Source organism: Scleropages formosus, chromosome 6, assembly GCF_900964775.1.
Source record: "Scleropages formosus chromosome 6, fSclFor1.1, whole genome shotgun sequence".
NCBI classification, from domain to species: domain Eukaryota; kingdom Metazoa; phylum Chordata; class Actinopteri; order Osteoglossiformes; family Osteoglossidae; genus Scleropages; species Scleropages formosus.
In genome coordinates, this window is record NC_041811.1 from 11,021,592 (window position 1) to 11,043,877 (window position 22,286).

The window sequence follows — 22,286 nt, forward strand, 5'->3', positions numbered from 1 at the left end:
GTAGGTCCAGCAGCTCATCCACTCGGGCATGGGATAAGCATCGAACTTTGTGACTACATTGACTTTTCGGTAATCCACTCAAAAACGGACGGGGCTGTCCAGCTTTAGTGCCAACACCACCGGGCTGCTCCAGTTGTTGTGGGATTCCTCAATGATTCCCAGCTGCAACATTTTTTCGAGTTCGTCCTGTATCACTTTGCGCTTATGACAGCAGCAGGGTACGGGCGGCTACACACCACCTCCCCCAACGAGGGGCTGAATGTGGTGCTGTATGAGAGTCGCCTGACCCGGCAGAGGGGAGGACACATTGGCAAACTCTTTCTGCTCCTGGGCCGCCTCCCTATGCTGTAGGTCCGAGAGACCCGGCCCTAATTTGACGGGGGAGGGGTCCCTATCCAGGTCAGGCAGTTCTGGACCCAAATCATCCCACACTGGGTCCATGGTAGCTAGGGAGGCATCTGGTGCATCTTGCCAGTGTTTCAGGAGGTTAAGGAGGTATATTTGATGTTGCCTGCGTCTGTCGGATTGGATGACCTCGTAGTTGACCTCCCTATACGCCTTGTGACCACAAAGGGCCTTTGCCACTTGGTGAGTAATTTGGACTGCAACGTGGGAAGCAACATGAGTATCTTATCGCTCGGGGTGAAGTGACATAACCGCGTCCCCCTGTTGTATCCATGCGCCTGCCTCTCTTGAGCATGCTGTAGGTGCTCCCAGGACAGGAAACCCAGAGCGTGTAAACGTGCCCTCAGGTCGAGGAGATGTTGTACTTCATTTTTACTGGGGCCCTTCCTCCCATACCTTCCTTATGATATTCAGTACCCCATGGGGAAGCTGGCCATACAGTAGCTCAAAAGGGGAGAACCCCGTCGGGGCCTGGGGCACCTCTTGCACTGCAAACAACAGGGGGTCCAATAGTTAGTCCCACTGTCTGGTATGTTCATTAGCAAATTTAGATATTGTATTCGTTAAGGTCTTATTGGACTGCTCCACTCAGCCGTCCGTTTGGGGGAAAACACTGGTGTAAACAGGCTGAACTCCCAACAGTTTGTGCGAATTCATGAGTGCATGTGATATAAACATGGTGCCCTGATCCGTAAGGATTTCCTTTAGGATGCCCACCCTTGTGAATATTTTAAAGAGTGCATCCACCACTGTGAGTGCCAGCATGTTCCTCAGGGGAGCCGCCATCAGGTACTGCATGGCATAATCGACCACGAACAGCACAAAGCGAAAACCCCCTGCGCTCCGCTCCAAGGGACCAACAAGGTCCATCCCCACCCTGTCAAACGGGATTCCCATGATGGGAAGCAGACACAGCGGTGCACGTGGGACAGCGGATGGATTCATCCATTGACACTCTGCACATGGGGCACACCAGCGACGGACATCCTCATGAATACCCGGCCAATAAAACCGTGCCTAGAGCTGCCATAGTGCTTTATTCTGCCCGAGGTGTCCCACCATGGGGTTTCAATGGACCACGTGGAACAACATTTCCCGGTGGCCGTAGGGGAACTAACAGCTGGAGGCTGTCCTCCATAGTGTCTGGGTCGCGATGTATGCGGTAATACTGGTCGTTTATTACACAGAAATATGGATAGACGAGCGGCTGTCCGGGGCGGACCAGCACCCCATCGATATTAGCGACCTGCTCGTGTGCATGCTGAAGATTGTCATCTTGCGACTGCTCGAGGGGAAGTCACTTACCTTTGCAAACCATGCGGTGCCTGCCAAGGGGTCTACGCCCCGACCTCCGGGGTGCCGGCTCCTGCCGTGGCCGTGAGGCACCAGGTCTCCGCTCCTGTGCCATTCCCTTTTGCTTCTGCTTGCAAGAGAGCCCAGTTGAAACCCCCCCGGTCAGTCCCCTATATTAGCGGAAAGGGTGGTCACAGTGCAACCGTGGTCAGCCCCACACCCAGAACATCATCCCCATGAACACACCGAACCTTCACTGTGTAACGTGTATGCCATGCCCCTGGCGGTGCTAGGCTTTGATGGACCATCATTTGCTGGCACGCGGAGTCCAACAAAGCCTAGCAGATACTCCCTTGGAACCTTACCAGGACTTGGTATCGAGGAGCTGGACCGGGAGTGGCCGTGCCGGCATAATCAGCAGCCATCGCCGTGCCAACTTCCATGACAGGACAGTCCCGTTTGAAGTTCCCCTGGTCCCCACACCACTAGCACTCCAGTTCCTGCATTCCGGCCGCCCGAGGGGCCCCCCCGGGGAAAGAAAAAAAAAGAGGCTAAAGGGACCCTTTGTGACAGATGGGGGCAGATCAGGGAGGGCAGGGCCACGGGAGCGGAAGGACGTGTCGGGGCAGGGACGGGGTGGCCAGGGGCCAGGGAAGGCCTAACGCGGGCGGTAAGCTGGGACTGGAGTGGCCTCGAACCGCAGGGACGGGCCGTTATGGATGGCGGTGAGAGGGCTTCATCGGTCATGGCCAGGCGATTTTCTGCCAGGCGGATGGTGTCAGTGAGGGTCTCCAGCCAGTGGCACTGGAGCCAGTTTGTGGTGGAGGCTGGCATGGTTGCCACAAATTGCTCCAGGGTCACCTGTTCCACGATCCGCTCCAGGTCTTGCCGGTCCGGCTGCAACCACCTCCAGGCGGAATCCAGGACCCGCTGTGAGAAGAGGAAGGGCCAGGCTGACTCGCCCCGCCTCAGGCCCCGCAGGCGTTGGCTGTGTCCCTCTGGCATCAGACCAACCCGTTCCATGACGGCCTCCCAGACGGTTCCGTAACCCCCCGCCACCACAGAAGGGACTTGCCGGGCCGCCATCAGTGCCTCGCCCATGAGGAGTGGGGTGAGCCGCAGGGCCCACTCCTCCGGGTCCCACTGGCAGGCATGGGCAGTACGCTCAAAGACCTTGAGAAAGGTCTCTGGATCATTCTCCGGGGCCATTTCTGGCAGATGGATGGGACGGTCACTGGCCGGGCGGGGCAGTCCGTAAGGACAGCCAGGGCTTCAACTAAGGCCCGGCGCTCGGTCAGGTGGGCCGCCATCAGCGTGTCTAGTGACTCCTGCTCCTGGAGCTGCTTCCACTGGAGGACCCGCTCCAAATGGTCTCCTTCCATCATGCGAGAGGTCCCAGATTTAGGCACCACTGCAACAGATGCATTCCAGAGACTGCAGGTTCGGTGCTCTTGTCCGTTTTCATTTTGTGGTTCATCAGGGATTGCTCCCTACCTCCTGTCATGGGGAAGGAAGTGGAGGAAAAGCGGGAACAGGAAACAGGTATGACGGGGCTTCACCGGGGTCGTTCGGGACAGGGGCCAAGGTTCGTTTGCTGTTACACCATCTGTGTGCTTGTGCTCATGCTCATGCTCTCCTCCTCCGTTTCTCTTCCTCCCTGTCAGGCACAAGGGAAGAAATAGGGTGTGTGATTAGCTCCAGCTGTGGCAACCCCGTCCCTCTCTCCGCCCCCTTCCCCAGCCGTCTCGGCATACCACAGTGACTTACACTGCTAGATTCACTACTTACAATGGGTCACTCATCCATACATCAGTGGAACACACTCTCTCTATCACTCACACACTAAGGGTGAACCTAAACAGCATGTCTTCGGACTGTGGGAGGAAACCCACGCAGACATGGGGAGAACATGCAAACTCTACACAGGCTGAGTGAGGACTGAATCCACATCCTCTCACACCACCCAGCCACTGTGAGAGAGTAGCACTGCTCACTGTGCCACCGTGCCATTGATGTTACTAAGAAACCAGCATTGTTATGATGTATGTGAGCACAGAATTAGTCATATTCTTTGGATCTCATCTGACAAGCTAAAAAAAATTACTAACACCTGGAGCTCTATCCTTGCAAGGGCTTCCTGGGTTGTTCACAGAATGTGAATTGAGTTACTGTTTTCCCTCATGTTGGGAGCCATCGGTTTCCTTCAAAACTGTACAAGGTAGTGAATCTCACTGTCAGGAAAAGAAGCAAGCACTGTGCACATGGCATGTGTTCTTCATTATGGGTCACTGATACAAAATTTGTCACATTGATTAATGTCCTGGTGCTCAAAGGACAAATGAAGAAGGTCCATGCAACACTGTCAGAGTTTTAAACTGGTGAGAAGCATTTTTAATATTCACATCCCATGTTGATCAGAGTACACATGTTCCTGGAGAAGAACATAGGTGATGTTCTCCTGCAGCATCCTAATCAATAATGGCACTTCTTGTTCCAAGCAAATTGAGGCCTAAGTGACCTCTCCTGCCCACATGCCCTTTTCAGAACTCCATGTCAAGATAGTAAAATATCAGGCATTTCCTCCTGGTGGCTCTGAAACATAAGGTGGTGGCTTGATCCTGAGATGACCTAGCTTACTTTGTAGAACAATTGATCGTTAGTCCTAATGTGCTGAAAGCAGCAGTCTCCTTCCTTGTCACTGATAATCTGATACATCTCGACACTGCGGCTGTGCCATCTGTGGTTTTATACCTACTTTTCATATCTGCAGAGAGGCCAAGTGCTTAAATTTTTAATTTCTCCATTTCATATCCAATCTTACTGATGCAGCGATATAATTCCAATTTTTTCCTCATGAAATGGTGCTCATCAGGAAATGCAGTTAAACAAACTGGTTCGTTTGTAGTTCAGGGAAAAGGGAAATAAAAATTAAATCATTAGTGCTTTCGGAGCCATTTTATTCTGACATTTAAGAGCGGTTGAAAAATACTTACTGTCAGGTGACCCAGTTTTTTCACTCATGGTCTCATAATGTAACCCCTCCCTCTTCCTCCCAGCTCTGGCCTCATGGGTAAGTCATGGCACTGAAATCTGTTTCCCTGGAAAACTGGTTTCTCTGCAAGCTAAAGTAAATTGCTATTTGATTGCACATGTTGCCTCACAGATTTTATCTTGGCCTGCTTTTCCTGTCTCCTGGATGATCATAAAATGGTAGGATTTTACGGTCCAGGTTGAATATTACATCAGCCTCAATATGTGGACTGAATAACATGGTGCTGTGCTGGATGGAAGCACTAGGTGCAAGTTAGATCTGTGTGACGATATCGTGGAAGAATCGGGGTCCGAGAATTTGGCCAGGAGGCACACCTACAGGCTCCCAAAGAATTCTGCCGGAGTCTAGATAACACAGCATCCTCCTAGCCCCCTCTAAATACATGGCACCTCTAGACAACCTGGGGTTCACGATGCCAACTGTTGACAAGATGACAAGATATTCCCAAAAGCACTCTTGCTCCGGCTAGTGTGGATAGCACACTAGCTACTACACAAAGCTAGCACATTATTCATTTAGCAGACACTTTTCTCCAAAGTGACATACATCTCAGAGAACTATAGAAAATCTGGCCAGTGGTTCCGGTTTCGAAATTCCTGTCCAAAGACAGGCCTGTTGCAAGCGAAAAAAAGTAAAGGTAACTGTGACCTGCTCTGCAATATACTTTAGTCTTTGTTTAGTTAGATCAAGATCTCTGACAGGGGGAGTATGGTGGCACAGCATGTGCTACTGACACCTCACAGTTCCGGGGTTGAGGGTTCAGATGTTTATGCTTCAAACCGCTGTGATCCTGCTATGTCATTGACAATGGCAACCTGGATGGATAGACAACAATATATGTTACCAGATTGTATTACATGTCTTCAGTGTCACAGAAGAATATTATTTTTACAAAACAATGGTTTGGTGGAAATATTTCTCAGAGTGTGAGAAAGGCTTGCTCTGATGTTTCCTAAAAAATCTCCATCCATGGACAAGGACTAAATTTAAGAAATAAAGCTGAAAAAATACATATGTAGGTATTGAAGAGTACATTCTGGTTCTCCATCTCCTCCCTCTGGGCTTGAACTCTCAAGATTTAAATCACGAAGAGAATCATCTGTGGTGGATGTGTATGTTGGCGTGTGTCTCTCCTCACACAATAGGAGAGATCACCTCCCTCACGCTTGGTGTCAGAGCGGAGGCGTCGAGATCTGGCGCATCACTCTTTAAAAACCACATCGTGCTCTTCAGGTTTTCAGGTATGCAATTGTTTGCGACTGCGTGCTCCTCTTTAATTATTCCACCCACGCCTCGCCTTTAGATGAGCCTCGCGGTTGCCTGGTCGCTCACGCATTCCTGTGTGTCCTGTACATCGCACTCAGAAGAAACAGAAGAAGGAAAAAAAGTGTAAGCATTACTCGAGCTGGCAGGTTATGAACGCACTGTCAACAGACTTTGTGACAAACTGTGTTTGGCTTCAAAAGTTTATTTCTAAACACATAGTTGTTATACAAAAAACTGACACTATTTCATTAATAACACTATCATGAACGTTGTAGGACAAGATATAGGTCAAGGGTGGGAAGGCAAAATCCTGATTTAAGGTGTTTATTATTTGACATCTGTTAAACAAGACCAGAGTTCTCGAAGATTATGCGATGATGATACTGTGATACAGGGGTGTTACACTGTTCTTCCAGTCCCTGTTTTTGCAGTTTGCGACCATCTGCATCGGAGAACATAATTGTATTTAATTTGCCTCACACAGAGCTTCTAATATAAGGTCATTCTGGATTTCAGCAATATCAGGAAAAGCAGAAATATGCACATATACATCAATCCATCATCAGTAACTGCTTGTCCAGTGTAGGGTTATGGCAGCTTAGAGGCTATTGGTGAATCCTAGGACGTGAGGCAGCGTACAACCTAAACAGGAGGCCAGTCCATCACATCCATACACATTCAACCACAGAAGAACACACACCCACACACACACACACAGAAAGTACAATTTAGAGGCAAAAATTCAGATGGAATATGTGTTTGGATGGTGATAAGAAACCAGAGAACTTGGAGGAAATTAATGTAAATATGGGGAGAACACACACTCTACACACACCCAGAGAAGGGTTTTAATGTATGTCCGAATGCATAGCCCAGAAGCTGTGAGGCATCAGCACTACCCACTGTGCCGCTGTCCTGTATGCACCTGTACAGCACCAGTGAAAAGTCTGAGCCTTTTCACATTTTCTGGAGACTAGTTTTTTTCATCTGGGGGGCGCAGTGGGTCTGGGGTTTGAGTCCTGCTTGGAGTGCTTTATGACCGACTGGCATCCTGTCCTGGGTGTGTCCTGCCCCCTCCAGCCTTGCACCCTGTGTTGCCAGGTTAGGCTCTGGTTTGCCGCAACCCCGCTTGGGACAAGCTGTTTCAGTGTGTGTGTGTGTGTGTGCGTGTGTGTGCGTGTGTGTGCACGTGTGTGGGTGTAGTTTTTTTCATAAATGTTATACATGAAGGTTATACATTATTCACTATGCTTCTTGGTCAAATAGTTCTTACACAGATTTGAGGTGTGTTTCTGGTTTTTACTTCATTCAAAGGACAAAGAAAAGACTGACCAATTGGCATTAACCTTTATGGAATACAATATCTCTAAAGTGTGCTATGATAGCCATGCTGGTTGAGACTGCCATGGACTTGGTGAAGATCACCAACAGTGTCACCAGCGAAGTATCCTCATACCATCACACTGCCCCAGCCGTGCAGGATAGTGGAAATTACACAGGCAAAACTTATGTACTCATCCTTTGCTTTCTACAAATGCTCAACAGATGGACCCAAATATTTCATATTTTGATTAATCAATCCATAAAACCGATTTCTACTCCTCAGCATCTGGTTTTTTCTTTTTTTTTTTTTTTTTTTGTCTCAGACTCAAGCAGTTATACTCAATCTTTAGACTGCTAGGGTATATTTAACTCCCCTATGCCCTGATGAGATATTTGAACATATGAATGGTGCCTAGTATGCTAAAGGTTGTTGTTGAACATTGTATTGCAATACAGCGACACAGGGCAACAGCTGCAACACAAATATCAAGTCACCGTCAACATTTCATTATTCTCTGCAGAGATTTTCCGATATTACAAGCACCGCCGGAAAGCTCCAAGTCTACTGTGTTGGTTTCAAAGTGCAAAATAAGAAGGAAATGCAAAGAAACTAAAGAAATACAATAGCCATTGCAATGATGAAGTGGTGTTATCTCAAAACAATACAAGGTGTTGCTTTACCGCAGAAAAACTGTGTATTTCTGCAAGGTTAGCTGAAGCGACTGTGCAAAAGGCTAAACATTTTGGAGATTATCTCTTCTTGCGCACATATTATATTCACACTTTGTCCTATTATGGCTTTGATAAAGTATAGACCATTTTCTTTTTACGCTTGGTAATTTTTGCATTTACACTTTTATTGCAAGGTGAACATTTCATTTTTCTTCTTTAATCTAAGCAACTCTAAGCTTTTGAAGCTTTTTACTTCACCAAGCAGGTGCCAGAGAGTTTCAAAGAAAGCAACTAACAACAGGTGTGGACGTAGGGCTCACATTTGCCGAAAAAGCACACAAAGCTTTCCTTGACTTGCCTCTCTAAATGCCAGTCACTGATTTTCAACTCTGATGAAAAAAAAAAAAAAAAAAAAAACAACTAGGAAGGGAGAATGACTGCTGAGAAGGAGGTCAATGTCAAGCAGAAAATGCGATGACTTGGATCTTGGAAATGTCATGCTAATTTTTGCATTATGCATTGAACAAGAACATGAACAATTGTTTTCCTCCTGTGTCCACAGCAATATTTATTCAGGTTTACAAGTTGGGCTTACTGTCATTATTATTTATTCATTTAGCTGGCTCTTTTATCCAAAGCAGCTTGCAATTTTGAGGTTTCGTAAGAAGTGTATTATAATTACAGTGGCAATTATGGGGCAGCAGGTAGAGTACTGGTTATAACTGCTGATTTTTCCTTAAAAGACCCACGTTTGAATTCCACCAACCACTGTAGCACTGTTGATCAATGTATGGATAAATAATTGTCAGTAATTTACATTTATTCACTTAACAGACGCTTTTTTCCAAAGTAACTTACAATGGATACTATGTAGGTTTACTAACCCACACACCTTATTTACCAAGGTGACTTACACTGCTAGATACACTACTTACAATGGGTCACTCATCCATACATCAGCGAAACACACTCTCTCTGTGTCACTCACACACTATGGAGGAACCTGACCAGCATGTCTTTTGTCTGTGGGAGGAAACCGGAGCACCCGGAGAAAACCCACGTAGCCATTGGAAGAACATAGAAAGTCCATACTTTTTCTTGGAAAACATTAGGTTTTATTTTTAATTAAATTTTTATTATTTTAACCAACTGAGCACTGATTAAATGCTACAAAGCACCTAAACATTATTTCTGACTAGGTGCGTCCTCTCCTGTTACTAATCACACGTTGCAGTAGTTCTATAAAAATGACAATGCTTTTCAGCATGTCTTTGGACTGTGGGAGGAACGGACATGGGGATAACATGCAAACTCCACACAGACTAAGCAGAGATCAAACCCACATACTCTCGTACCAGCTAGGCGCTGTGAGACAGCAGCGTTACTCGCTGTGCTACCATGCTGCCCATTTAATGTTCTGTGTTGAGCTGGAGAAAACTGTCTGCTGAATGAATAAAGAAAAACATACTTACCATTTACAGAATTGGATAGTTCTTACTGTACCAACTTGGACAAGTACCTTGAGTAAACAATACTGTACTATATCAGTCTTCTTCCGCAAGTTCAGGGCTACATCCACTATGCTACCTATGGGCTGAAGACATTACTGTGTTAAGAATGGTTATGATATGGAAGGAATACACACACACACACACACACACTTTCTGAACCGCTTGTCCCATACGGGGTCAAGGGGAACCGAAGCCTAACCCAGCAACCCAGGATGTAAGGCTGGAGGGGGGAGGGGACACACCCAGGACAGGATGCCAGTCTGTCACAAGGCATCCCAAGTGGGACTCAAACCCCAGACCCACCAGAGAGCAGGACCCAGTCCAACCCATTGCCCCCCCCCCCCCCCCCCCCAGGAGGAATAACATTAGACATTTATGCCAGTTACTTCAACTAATTTATGGACATTTTTAGTTAAAAATAGAAAATCATGGTTGACATAAATTATAGGAAGTGACCATGATTAACATCAACTGTAATGGAGACTGGCACAAGGATGGTTAAAGATGTGTGAGAAGCCCAGACTTTTAAACTAATATTGCAGAGATTAGTGTAAATAATATGGTCATATTACTTACCCATTTCTTTGAGCAGAAGAGTGCTCCAACAACAAGAATCACAGAATACATAAACTATTATAAATTATAACCTTTAATGTTAAACATCCATGTTTTACTGAGCTATAATGTCAATGTTACTGTTGATTTGTGGATTTATTATCATGGTAAAAAGCAAGGTTCTGGATGCATTCATAATTTTAACATGGTATGCAATGTGAATAACTGTCCAGAAGGCACTGTTTTAATGGAACTGAATCACAGTGCCATCATAACAGGGAAACCTTATAAATCTATAAAAGCAGCTATGAGTTAATAAGAGGCTGGCTATTGAATATCAATCTAAATTTGATATTGCATTTTTTGCTCCAATGGGCCTTAATGATGCCCGGAACTTAAAATAAATAAATAAATAAATAAATAAATAAATAAATAAATGAATTAAAAAAAAAAAAAAAAAAAAAAAAAAAAAAAGAGAAAAAGAGAAAAAAAATTCACCTAGGAACCAAATAAATAAAATAAAACAATAGAAACAAGTCAGTGTAACAATATTAATAAAATACATATATATTACGTTTATTGCAATATAAAGCAAGTTTCTGAAATTTGCTTTTGGTGATAACTGATCTCTGTATAAAAAAAAAAAAAAAAACTCAGATAATGGAATTACAACAGTGGTAAGAATGTTCTCCAGATAAAATAAATATACATATAAATATATACATATATATATATATGTATATATATATTTTTTTCTCTGTGGTAACTGAAGTGAAGAAAAACACATTTATGTATGAGTTCAAGGGAAGTACATAAAAAGATGGGAACAAAAGCAGGAACCTTTACATTGCAAGACCACAACAAAAACTACTATGCCACCTGCTGTCCTGGACATATTCAGATAGACATCACTTGTTACTTGGCAGTGGAAGCAATCTGTTGGAGGTAGAGGTTGTGATCTGTTGTTTTTGTCTCGTGTTTAGCACTGTCGTAGTAAAAGGGAGATAACAACAGCAACATTGTCTGAGCAGGAACATAAAACCCGCACTAGAGAGCTCCTGGAAGGACTGCTGTGCAAACCCGGACACTACCGTAATTAACTGGTGCAGTGTGATCAATATTGAGATGGGCGTTTGCGAAAGATCAATCCACGCCGTCTCGCAGGCCGCTGTATCGCATGCAACCCTCAGCTGTATTTCCACTGCGGATCTCATGTCAATGAATATCTGTGATTGCATCGAATATAAATGGATGAAATCTGTCGTAGGAGTGAGCGGACCTCTCCCACAGCAGGGTCATCCACTGTTCTACTGAAAACAGATATGAGGGGTGCAAATCCGCCAGGGTCCTGGGGAGGGCGCAACGGCTGATTCTGCGAACCAGAAGATGGCACTGTTTGCTGCAGTTTAGCAATTGTGAGGGACTCCAGTTGAGGTCGGAAAGCAGGCAAGATACCTCAGAAGACACCACTCGACTGACACCGCGTGGTTCTGAGAACTGGGCTTATCGCTGCAATCCAAGCGTCAATCGAATTAATTTAATTAAATTAGCATACCCGTCCTGTGGATGAGAGATGCTCTGATAGATAAATGGGCGTGATATTGAATTACATCAGCAGTATATCAGATTAAGTTTCCTAAACTGTAAGCATAGTGATGATTAACTATTGAAGTACACGTATCCTAAAAATACAAACAAATAAATACAATTATGCAGACGCCATGTGGCCTGAGCATTGTCGAAAACATTTTTGTTGTCAGTAAAAACGCTGCAATCAGTGCCTGCTATCAACTTTCCTGTGCATTTGCGCTCATGCGTTGCTGCTTTAAAGGGTGCTTTGACAAATCCACCATGTCTCTGATGTGCCTTAACGTTAAATCCTTGCACTTTTCCCGAATGTGTCGCCCAGATGGGTTGGGCCGCACTTGACGGATTTACACCCTGTCTCCGCTGGCAGGAGCGATGGCTGCTGACCAGACACCGTTAATACTGTCTAATAATCTCTGACAATCGCAGGAGCGGAGGCTGATGCCAGCCAACGTTGTGATGAGACTCGCGTTTCATTAACGGGACATATGGTGTCTTTACTTCCATGCTCCGGCGGCCTCCAGCAGCGCGCGAGTACTTTGTCGACGGTCCCGATTTAGCCTATAAAACTTGACACCTTATTCTAAACGTAAGTTATCTGTTACAGACGGAGACTGTCTCAGGGCAGTATTATAAAAGGGGGAGACAGTCAGGTGTAAAAAGGCAACCAGATGCTGGTCTTTCTCTCATCTAGTTTGAGATGCGTACATCTGGGCTTCACAAACTGCATGTTTGCTTGTACACATCTTGCGTCGCTCATTACGCTGTTGCTCCCCAAATGGTGTCCCACTGCAGTGCATGTCCTTTTAGCAGTGCCATTCCCTTTCTGTTGCAGCCAATCATCCACGGGGGGAAGGCCGATCGCTCCGTGTTTTCCTGAAGGTCACTGCTGGGAGCCCTTCTCTGTGCCAAAGCCAGCGTGTTCTATTGTCATTTTCTGCATGTCATTAGCTGGAAAAAAAGGTTTTCCTTTTTTTTTTTTTTTTTTTGCTTTAGTTACCATGTATGATTAGTGATCTGAAAAAAGTATTTCCTGACCACCAGAACGCTGCTATTCCTTAGATGGGTACCACCTTTGTGACCCATGCCATAAAATATTATATCGCCGTTCTAGTCAAATTCATTGCCGATTTTGTTGCTGGCTATAACTTTTTTCTAACATTAATTATACATATTATTTTTTCATTCTTAAAAAAAATCTATGGAAGACCAATGTTGTTCTGTATTCAGTGAAATTCATTGCACTGTACCACAATTATTCTTTATGTACTAGCTTTTTTACAGTATATACTTTTATGTGCAGTTGGAAATCAGCTGTTTCCACCTGCACTCCATTCTGCTGCTCTTTAGAGATGCGCCACTCCACTGTCGCCTTGACTTCCCCTGCAAGCCACAGTTTATCTGTGTTGTGTCAGCACCTGGCTGCAAGACACTGCAGTGAGGTTTAATTATATTTTAATGCGGTGCCCTTATTAGCGGGCTTCTGCCGCTTCCAGCAACATGCAAATTTGTCAACGATTAACCCGACACCCGAGCACACCTTCACTCATATTCCAGAGATGTATAAGAAGCAGCTGGGCAATGAAAATTTAGCTTTGATTTTTATTTTATTTTTTCTATGAAAACCGACATAATGTCTGTGTTCATTCTCAAAGCATTTATTCTGTAATAATTTGGATTAATTGACTTTCTCAAGAGTTTAACATTGAGGTCCTTTCTGGGGTTTAAACTTGGACAAATGATTAAAGTTCTTACCCACAATATTACTTGCTTAATTTTGCTGATACCTTTGCCCAAGGCAACTTACATTGTTAGCTTTGCATACTAGGCTATTAAAATTGATTTACCTATTAAGTCAGCTAGGTAAACTTCACTAGAGCAATTCAGAGTAAATAGTTTAATCAGGAACATTACAACAATAGCTAGGATTCAAACCTAGGTTCTCAAATGACAACGTTAAAAGGCCTAAACACTACCCTACCTACCACTTCAAACCAGCTTTAAAACAAACAAAAGCAAAAGAAGATGGACTGTCAGTAACTTCTTATATCATGGTCAGTTAGTGAATGAACAATAAGAAGTAAAGAGATACACTGTATACATCCTGCATTTAAAACAGTAAAACTGTAAAGACATTTTAACTGTACCTTTCATGTAATGGGATATTAATGTTTGATACGCCTGGGTTTGTGTGGAAAAGGCTCTGACCAGGTGTAAGACAGTACTAGGTGGACTCTTTTTTTCAAGAAACTTTTTCCCGTAATGGACAAAAGCACACACGTAGAAATCAAGCCAACTATCAAATAACCCAAATCCGAATTACTGAGTTCTGTTGCTGGTGCAACTTGAAAAGTACAGATGGCATCTCAGGGTACTCATTTCTCCTTAATGAGCTGACCCAAAGTGAGTTCATCCTAGGTGTATTGACCTCAGGACTGAGAGTTTGAAAACATCCCCAGCTCTGTCGGAATGAAGTGCACATGCTCTACCTAAATTTGGGTTGCTGAGCATACTGCACCTTCTTTGAGACTTTGCGTGAACCTCAAAGTTCCAGTGTCCTGGGATGCACTGGTAAACATTTATTTCAGTCAAAAACAAATAGGGAGGGAAATATTGGGCTTGCTTTACAATTGCAGGGTCATGTTGTTTGTCTCAGTCAAAAACATCTTTGGTTGTTTACTGAAAAAGAGACATATGTTTAGTGAATCATGCTACTGTCATGACCCCAGCAGGTGAAAGTCCCACGCTCCAACAGAGGCATCACCTGGATCCATAAAATAGCCTGCTCAGTTCCCAGCCCTATAAAGGAGTTGAAGCCACACTAATAGTTTGCGGATTCTTGATGAACTCTTTACTTGTGATTAACTAGGGACTCTTATTCGCTTACCTGTTTCACATGTTACTACGTTACTGGTCTAGTGTGTTTTTGTTCCAGCCCCGAGCTCCTGTCCTTCTGCCAGTCCATCATGATCCTATCTAGGTCCACGCATCTTTGTATTAGCTCCATTGACCCACCCTATTCCACTTATTGTATAATACCCTGTGTATCTTTTTTTTTTTGCATCACCCATGCACTTTAATTCCTGGTTAGCACTGTGCACTTGTATTTACACTTTGCAGTTGGGATCATTGCACTTTACATTCGTGTCCAGACGGTACAGTTAAACACATTTCTTTTATGTCTGGATGTGACAGCTGCTTCCATATGTAACTCAGTATTCCAAAAAGCGCAACTGGAATTAGTTATGATGTCTGTGTACATAACTTTCAGTGGCGTCAAAATGACTACATCAAACCCTGAAATAAAAGGAACCCAGCGCCCCCCCCCCCCCCCAAAAAAAAAAAAAACATTCATTAACAGGCTTTCTATATTAACTAATTAAAGCTTTATAGTCCCTATGGGTAAATTTGTCCTCCTTCAGCAACCACGTTATGACAAAAAACATAGAATTCATTAAAAAGACATTCTGTGACAATGAGGACACTTCAAATATTATCTTACAGCATTTGTGATGTTAGGCCTTTGCTGTAAAACCAATTGCCCGACAGATACGATAAAGCTTGATTGATTGCATCCGTCGACAGGTTGGTAAACTCCCATCTCGTGTAAACTGCCATACATCTTCTGTGACTTGACTTTCACTTTCTGGACTCACTTCAAAGAGCTTCTAATTGCATATGTAAAACTAAAATTTACATAGGCATCAAGGAAACCGTGGCACAAACTTCCCACCCCCTGCTAGTCTCCCCACATGAAGACCAGCACATTGCCTTTCACTTGATTAGTAAATAACCTTCGGAATCTTTAAAGAGCTTAAGGGTACTTTTAAAAGAATGCAAAAAAATAGCAGAAGTATTGTACTATAGCAGAATGTCCAGCGCTGGGGAAAAATGCTGTTTTAGGAATGAGATTTACTGTTTTTAACAAATTTTAAAATCAGATCCGTTGCTTTGGCTCTCCTATCTCAAAATTCATCAGCCATGCACTGAAACCCTGAAGGAGTTTTTTGTGGAATGAAAAGGCTTGCGCTGTATTGTACAGATTTTTTATTTTATTATTTTTTTTAATACAGTCAGGCCTGGCTTTGACATTTCATTGATGGTAAAGATTCATAAACATAATAAAAAGGAATTTATTGAAAGAAATTTTTTTTACAAGAAGCACTGATTATAATGGTGTACAAGTTTTACTGACTGGCATTAGTTGTTCAGTTTCCTCAAAGTTGCTGAATGTCACAATCAGAATCTAAAGGTCAAATTCTAGGCACAACATGTACCTCCTTTCCTCCTCTTGTGGACCAAGGCCAGATGAAAATGGTTGTCTTTAATAACAGTGTCTTTGTTCTGTGCTTGACCAAGTTTAAGTGAAAACACTGTTGGCCCCCTGACATTCCACATGCCCATCTCTCCCTGTGCCAGTCCCGGATGATGGCCAGAATGAAGGTCCTGGTCCTAAACTCGCAAGCAATATTTAGAGAGCATCATTAGCCCCAACCACTCCTGCCAGACCACATGGCTAGGCAACCATTTGGCATGTGTATGGCCCTGCCTTGCTGTTGGAATTACTCTCCCAGTACTTTCTTAATTGTTATCACCTACAACCCAAGAAACACCCACAACCATTTTTTTTTTTTTTTTTTTTTTTGTGGCCTAAATGCACATTTCCACACATGTTAAGTTAGAAACGTATGGTGTTTGCAGGTCAGCTTACTGTTAACCTTTATTCATAAGACACCTTTGTCAAAGGTAACTTACAATCTTTGATAAGCAACATAGCAATGGTTTATACAATTTGGTATTCTTGCTGTATTAGTTCAGGGTTTGTACCTTGATCAACACTACTGCGGCAGGAGGGGGATTCAAGTTGGTGATCTTAACCCCAACCATTATTCTTCCAGCTGGAGAATGATTTGAATGATGAATTTCCTCTTTGAATAAAGCTCCATCTTGGTGGTCATGTCTGCCTATCATGCAACAGGGTAAGAATGCGTTTATGTCAAGACCTTAATAAAAAAAAAATAAATAAATAATGCAAGTATTCTTCACTCCCTATTTGTTTATATGACGAGGACTCTCCCTCAAAAAAGCAAAATAAAAAAAGTATTTTTTAAGGTTAAACAACTTGTCCATCCTATTCCCAAGTTTTAATTACTTTTTACTTAATTTCACTGAACCAATTTATAATTCATTATGTCTCAATTTGTGGACCATGCAGAAGGTATATTCTGGGTTAATTGTTTTCTAATAGGAATGCTCTACAAAAAATGCAGTTCAAACATAATTTGGATAATTCATTGGAGGAAAACAAAGCTGTAATGAATACTTTACTTGTGTATTTCCCAACTGGGAAACCAATAACTAAAAATGTTATCCGGAATTTAATTTATTGACAAAAGATCAACACTTCTCTGAGCAATGAAAATTATCTTAAAGTTAAAAATATAAATTTCAAATAGACATATTTCTCTTTTTTAAACTTGAGTTCGCTGCAACATTAGGGGAGCTAAATCCTACAATGTGACAGGTATTCAAAGTATCAAAGTTCAACATTTTTCTGATGTACAGTCCCATTAATAAAGCACATGCTTTGCAAAAATAAAGCAGAAGTACTGCTAGTGATCTTCCTTCGATTTTATCTGGATTGGTGTCGACAAAGGCACCATCTGAAACACAGCAAGTACAAATGAAAATCATGTGAGAAATAAACACTGAGACTGTTCTACAGTAATGCAACACGCCACCACATACTGGTATCTTGACAACATTGTATTAGAGGCTGTTCAGTGAAACTGAGCTCATTTAATGTACTGGCCATTTAGCCAAAATTCAGATGCAAGATTTTTGAATGCTGGCATAATTTGGCCATGACACATAAGCAGGTAGCTCAGGGCCAAGCTGGTAAACCACTTTTACTTTACATGGAAGCATCAAAGTCTTTCTTTTCTATCATTTGGTACATAAATTAATTCACTTAGCTGACACTTTTCTCCAAAGCTACTTACAGTGTTAATCTACTTACAATTGTTTACCCATTTATGCATCTGGGTAATTTAGGGCAAATACCTTGCTCAAGGGTACTACAGCTAGAAGTGGGGATTGAACCTGCAATCTGTGGGTTCAATGGCAGGAGAGCTAACCACTATGCAACCAGCTGTCCCAGAATAGTACTCTGAAGGCAGGTGACTTAATAATTATTGCCTTTATGTGTCTGCCTTTAAGATTTTGCACATCCTTTGTTGTCTCCTTAACAACAGACAAAAGGTCTCCAGGCCCCTGAACTGGTCCCTTCCTCCCTCCTTTCCATTTTTCGGGGTTCTGACAGCATGGTACCACACCCCCAGACCATTTCCTGGACGACTCCCAGAAGAGGACCAATTACCTATGAAGGCCCCATTGTTTGTTTGATGCATGACACAGTCAGTATGCCAGAAGTTTAATGGCAAGAGCCTGCTGCACAATGTTTGAAGAAGGTGTGTTGAATCCTTGGTATGGTGCTGTAGCACCAATTGGTGTACTAAGAACCCACATACAATATTTTTAAATACAGAAATTGTATTTTTATTTTGTTTACTACAGAATATCAGTTTAGTGCTAATTGGATCTGCTCTTTATATTTATTTTGCTAATGCCTAATGTTCAAAGCAGCTCAGTCTGTGAAATGTACTATTCTAAACTTTTTAATATTATTTATCCTTTGTAAAGCTGGGTAATTTTTCTACACTTCAGAATTCAGAGTAAAACGCTCAGCTCATTGGTGTTGTAGCAAAGAATGTGTAAAAAAATTATTTTAGTGCCTTACTTAGAAAAGGGGGCACGATGGCGCAATGCCGCCATGGTCTTGGCCGGCTCCCGGTGTGTGGTGGGTCTGGGGCTCAAGCCCTGCTTAGGGTGCATTGTGGTACATTGTGGTGGACTGGTGTCCCATCCTGGGTGTGTACCCTCCCCCTCCAGCCTTGTCTTGCTGGGTTAGGCTCCAGCTTGCTGTGACCCCACTTGGGATAAGTGTGTGTGTGTGTTACTTAGAATCGTACACAATATCTGAATCTGACCTTGACTTTACTGCTCTGCGATGACGCTTTAATCTTGATGTCAACTAGTTGCGGATCATGTGATTATGACATTAACAACATGGACGCATCTGAGAAGACAACAGGTGAGGAGCCTGGTGGGTCATTGCAGCAAACCAGCAGCGGTTCATCAAGTGTGTGGAAATACTTCACTGAAGAGGAAGCCTGTGCTACTGTCACTTGCAAAATATGCAAGTCTGTCTTGAAGTACAACAAAAGTACAAGTGCAATGCACACGCATCTGAAAAGGGATGTAGCAGAGGAACGATTCAAATTGGTCCGTGTACAATTGCATTTGTTAATTTTTGGATTTGATATTGAAAAACAAAATGTGAATTACGATGCCTTCATTCCGCAGCTTTGATCCACAAAAGAAAACAAAGACTTGTTTATTAATTCTCTCTTTTCGTTTAATGGTACAAAGTATAGAAATCAAAATCTCACAATACCAAATATGATGAATGCCCTAAAGTGCGCAATATTTCCAATCTAACGGTATGGTGACACAGGAGTAGCGCTATGGTCTCACAGTGCCTGACTGGTTTGAGAAGACATAAGTTTGATCTGTTATGATCCATCCATATTGATCCATATGTTGTGTGGACTTTGGATGTTCTCCTTGTGCCTGTGTGGGTTTCCTCCCATAGTCCAAAGACAAGCTCTTCAGATTCCCCCGCAGTGTGTGAGTGACAGTGAGAGTGTGCTCCACTGATGTATGGATGAGTGACACATTGTAAGTAGTGTATCTAGCAGTGTAAGTCACCTGGTAAATAAGGTGTGTGGGCTGATAACACTACATAGAGTTCATTGGAAATCACTTTGGAGAAAAGCATCTGCTAAATAAATAAACGTAAATATCTAACAAGTAGCCTAACCTGGACGTAAAAGTGAGCTTCATTGGTGGTCTTTTTTTTGGAAAAAATGTCCACTCTGGAGCCATTTGCGCAAATGATAAATAATATGATAGAAACTAGAACAAAATAATCAAAGATCGCAGACAATCTAGTACATGATGCTGCAGGGGGTTGTTCTACAATGAGTGTCTGAAGATTTTGTGTGCGGCACAACACTGTAAGAAGAGGATACTCTCTAGGTGCTTTTTAAAAGCACCAAGTGATCCATATTAACTTATGATCAATAACTTGGAGCGAAGCCAGTATCTTTCATGAAGCCACCGATGGATTATGCAGTGTCAATTCATTTACATGTGGGTTTTTCAAGAATACCACAAAATGAAATAACTTGAAGTCAAAAAATAAGATGGCGAGAAAGTATAGATGAGGCATATTTTAAATATTTTACATTTTGAGCAAAAAATGTTTCTTCAACATAGTTAATTCATAATTTGTTTTTTTTTATTTTCAAAACACACACACACACACACACACACACACACAGTTTCAGAACCGCTTGTCCCATACGGGGTCACGGGGAACCGGAGCCTACCCGGCAACACAGGGCGTAAGGCCGGAGGGGGAGGGGACACACCCAGGACGGGACGCCAGTCCGTCACAAGGCACCCCAAGCGGGACTTGAACCCCAGACCCACCAGAGAGCAGGACTGTGGTCCAACCCACTGCGCCACCGCACCCCTCATTTTCAAAACAAAAAAAGGAAAAAAAAAAAACTTTTTTTTTTTTAAAAAACCCGGCTATGTCAACGTGCCATCTTATCTGTGTGTGTGTGTGTGTGTGTGTGTGTGTGTGTGTGTGTGTGTGTGTGTGTGTATATATATATATATATATATATATATATATATATATATATACATACATACATGCCGGCCACTTTATTAGGTACACCTTGCTATTACCGGGTTGGACCCCCTTTTGCTTTCAGAACTGCCTTAATTCTTCATGGCATAGATTCAACAAGGTGCTGAAAACATTCCTCAAAGATTTTGGTCCATATTGACATGATAGCATCACGCAGTTGCTGCAGATATGTCGACTGCACATAAATGGTGCCAATCTCCCGTTCTACCACATCCCAAAGGTGCTCTATTGGATTGAGATCTGGTGATTGTGGAGGCCATTTGAGTATAGTGAACTCATTGTCATGTTCAAGAAACCAGTTTGAGATGATTTGAGCTTTGTGACATGGCGCATTATCCTGCTGGAAGGAGCCATCAGAAGATGGGTACACTGTGGCCATAAAGGGATGGACATGGTCAGCAACAATACTCAGGTAGGCCGTAGTGTTTACACAATGCTCAATTGGTACTAAGGGGCCCAAAGTGTGCCAAGAAAATATTCCCCACACCATTACACCACTAGCACCAGCCTGAACCATTGATACAAGGTAGGATGGATTCATGCTTTCATGTTGTTTACGCTAAATTCTGACTCTACCATCTGAATGTCGCAGCAGAAATTGAGACTCATCAGACCAGGCAACATTTTTCCAATCTTCTATTGTCCAATTTTGGTGAGCCCGTGCAAATTGCAGCCTCAGTTTCCTGTTCTTAACTGACAGGAGTGGCACCCGGTGTGGTCTTCTGCTGTTGCTGTAGCCCATCTGCTTCAAGGTTCAACGTGTTGTGCCTTCAGACATGGTCTTCTGCATACCTCGGTTGTAACGAGTGGTTATTTGAGTTACTGTTGCTTTTCTATCAGCTTGAACCAGTCTGGCCATTCTCCTCTGACTTCTGGCATCAACAAGGCATTTTCGCCCACAGAACTGCCGCTCAATGGATATTTTCTCTTTTTCTGACCATTCTCTGTAAACCCGAGAGATGGCTGTGGGTGAAAGTCCCAGCAGATCAGTAGTTTCTGAAATACTCAGACCAGCCTGTTTGGCACCAACAACCACGCCATGTTCAAAGTCACTTAAATGACCTTTCTTCCCCATTCTGCTGCTCAGTTTGAACTTAAGCAGATGGTCTTGACCATGTCAACATGCCTAAATGCATTGAGATGCTGCCATGTGATTGGCTGATCAGATATTTGCGTTCACGACCTGTTGAACAGGTGTACCTAATGAAGTGGATGGTGAGTGTGTGTATATATATATATATATACATTCCCTTTTCCTGTGTTTTTATTCATGAAATCATCAGCAACTAGTCGACGTTGACTCAACTTTCATCACATAACTCATAACTGTCGGCTTTTGAAAATCTGAAGTCGTGCAACCCGTAATATATATATGTAAATGTACGTAGATAGACCCTGAGCACTCCTTTTTAAAATGAACTCGAAGTCAGGAAAGTCTGGCCTAAAGACACCAGGCTTGATGAGAGAGAATCAGTTTCAGCAGGGCTCTAGTTGTTGCATAGACCCAAAGGGATGTTCTTTAAACGAAGGAAAACTGTGAAAATTTAACTATATGTAACTTTGTGAATACAGTATGATTAGTGCAGTATGACTGCCATTTCCAGTATGACTTTAAGGCTATTTTATAATACTATATGTCATGAACTGTAGTAGAGAAGATGGCAAAAGCAGGCATCCTACATAACCAATAAAGGAGACAAATAGGAAAGGACTAGCAAGTATTTGAAATATATTTACATACAGAAGGTTTCTGGAAATTAAATGTTTTGTATGCTGGGAG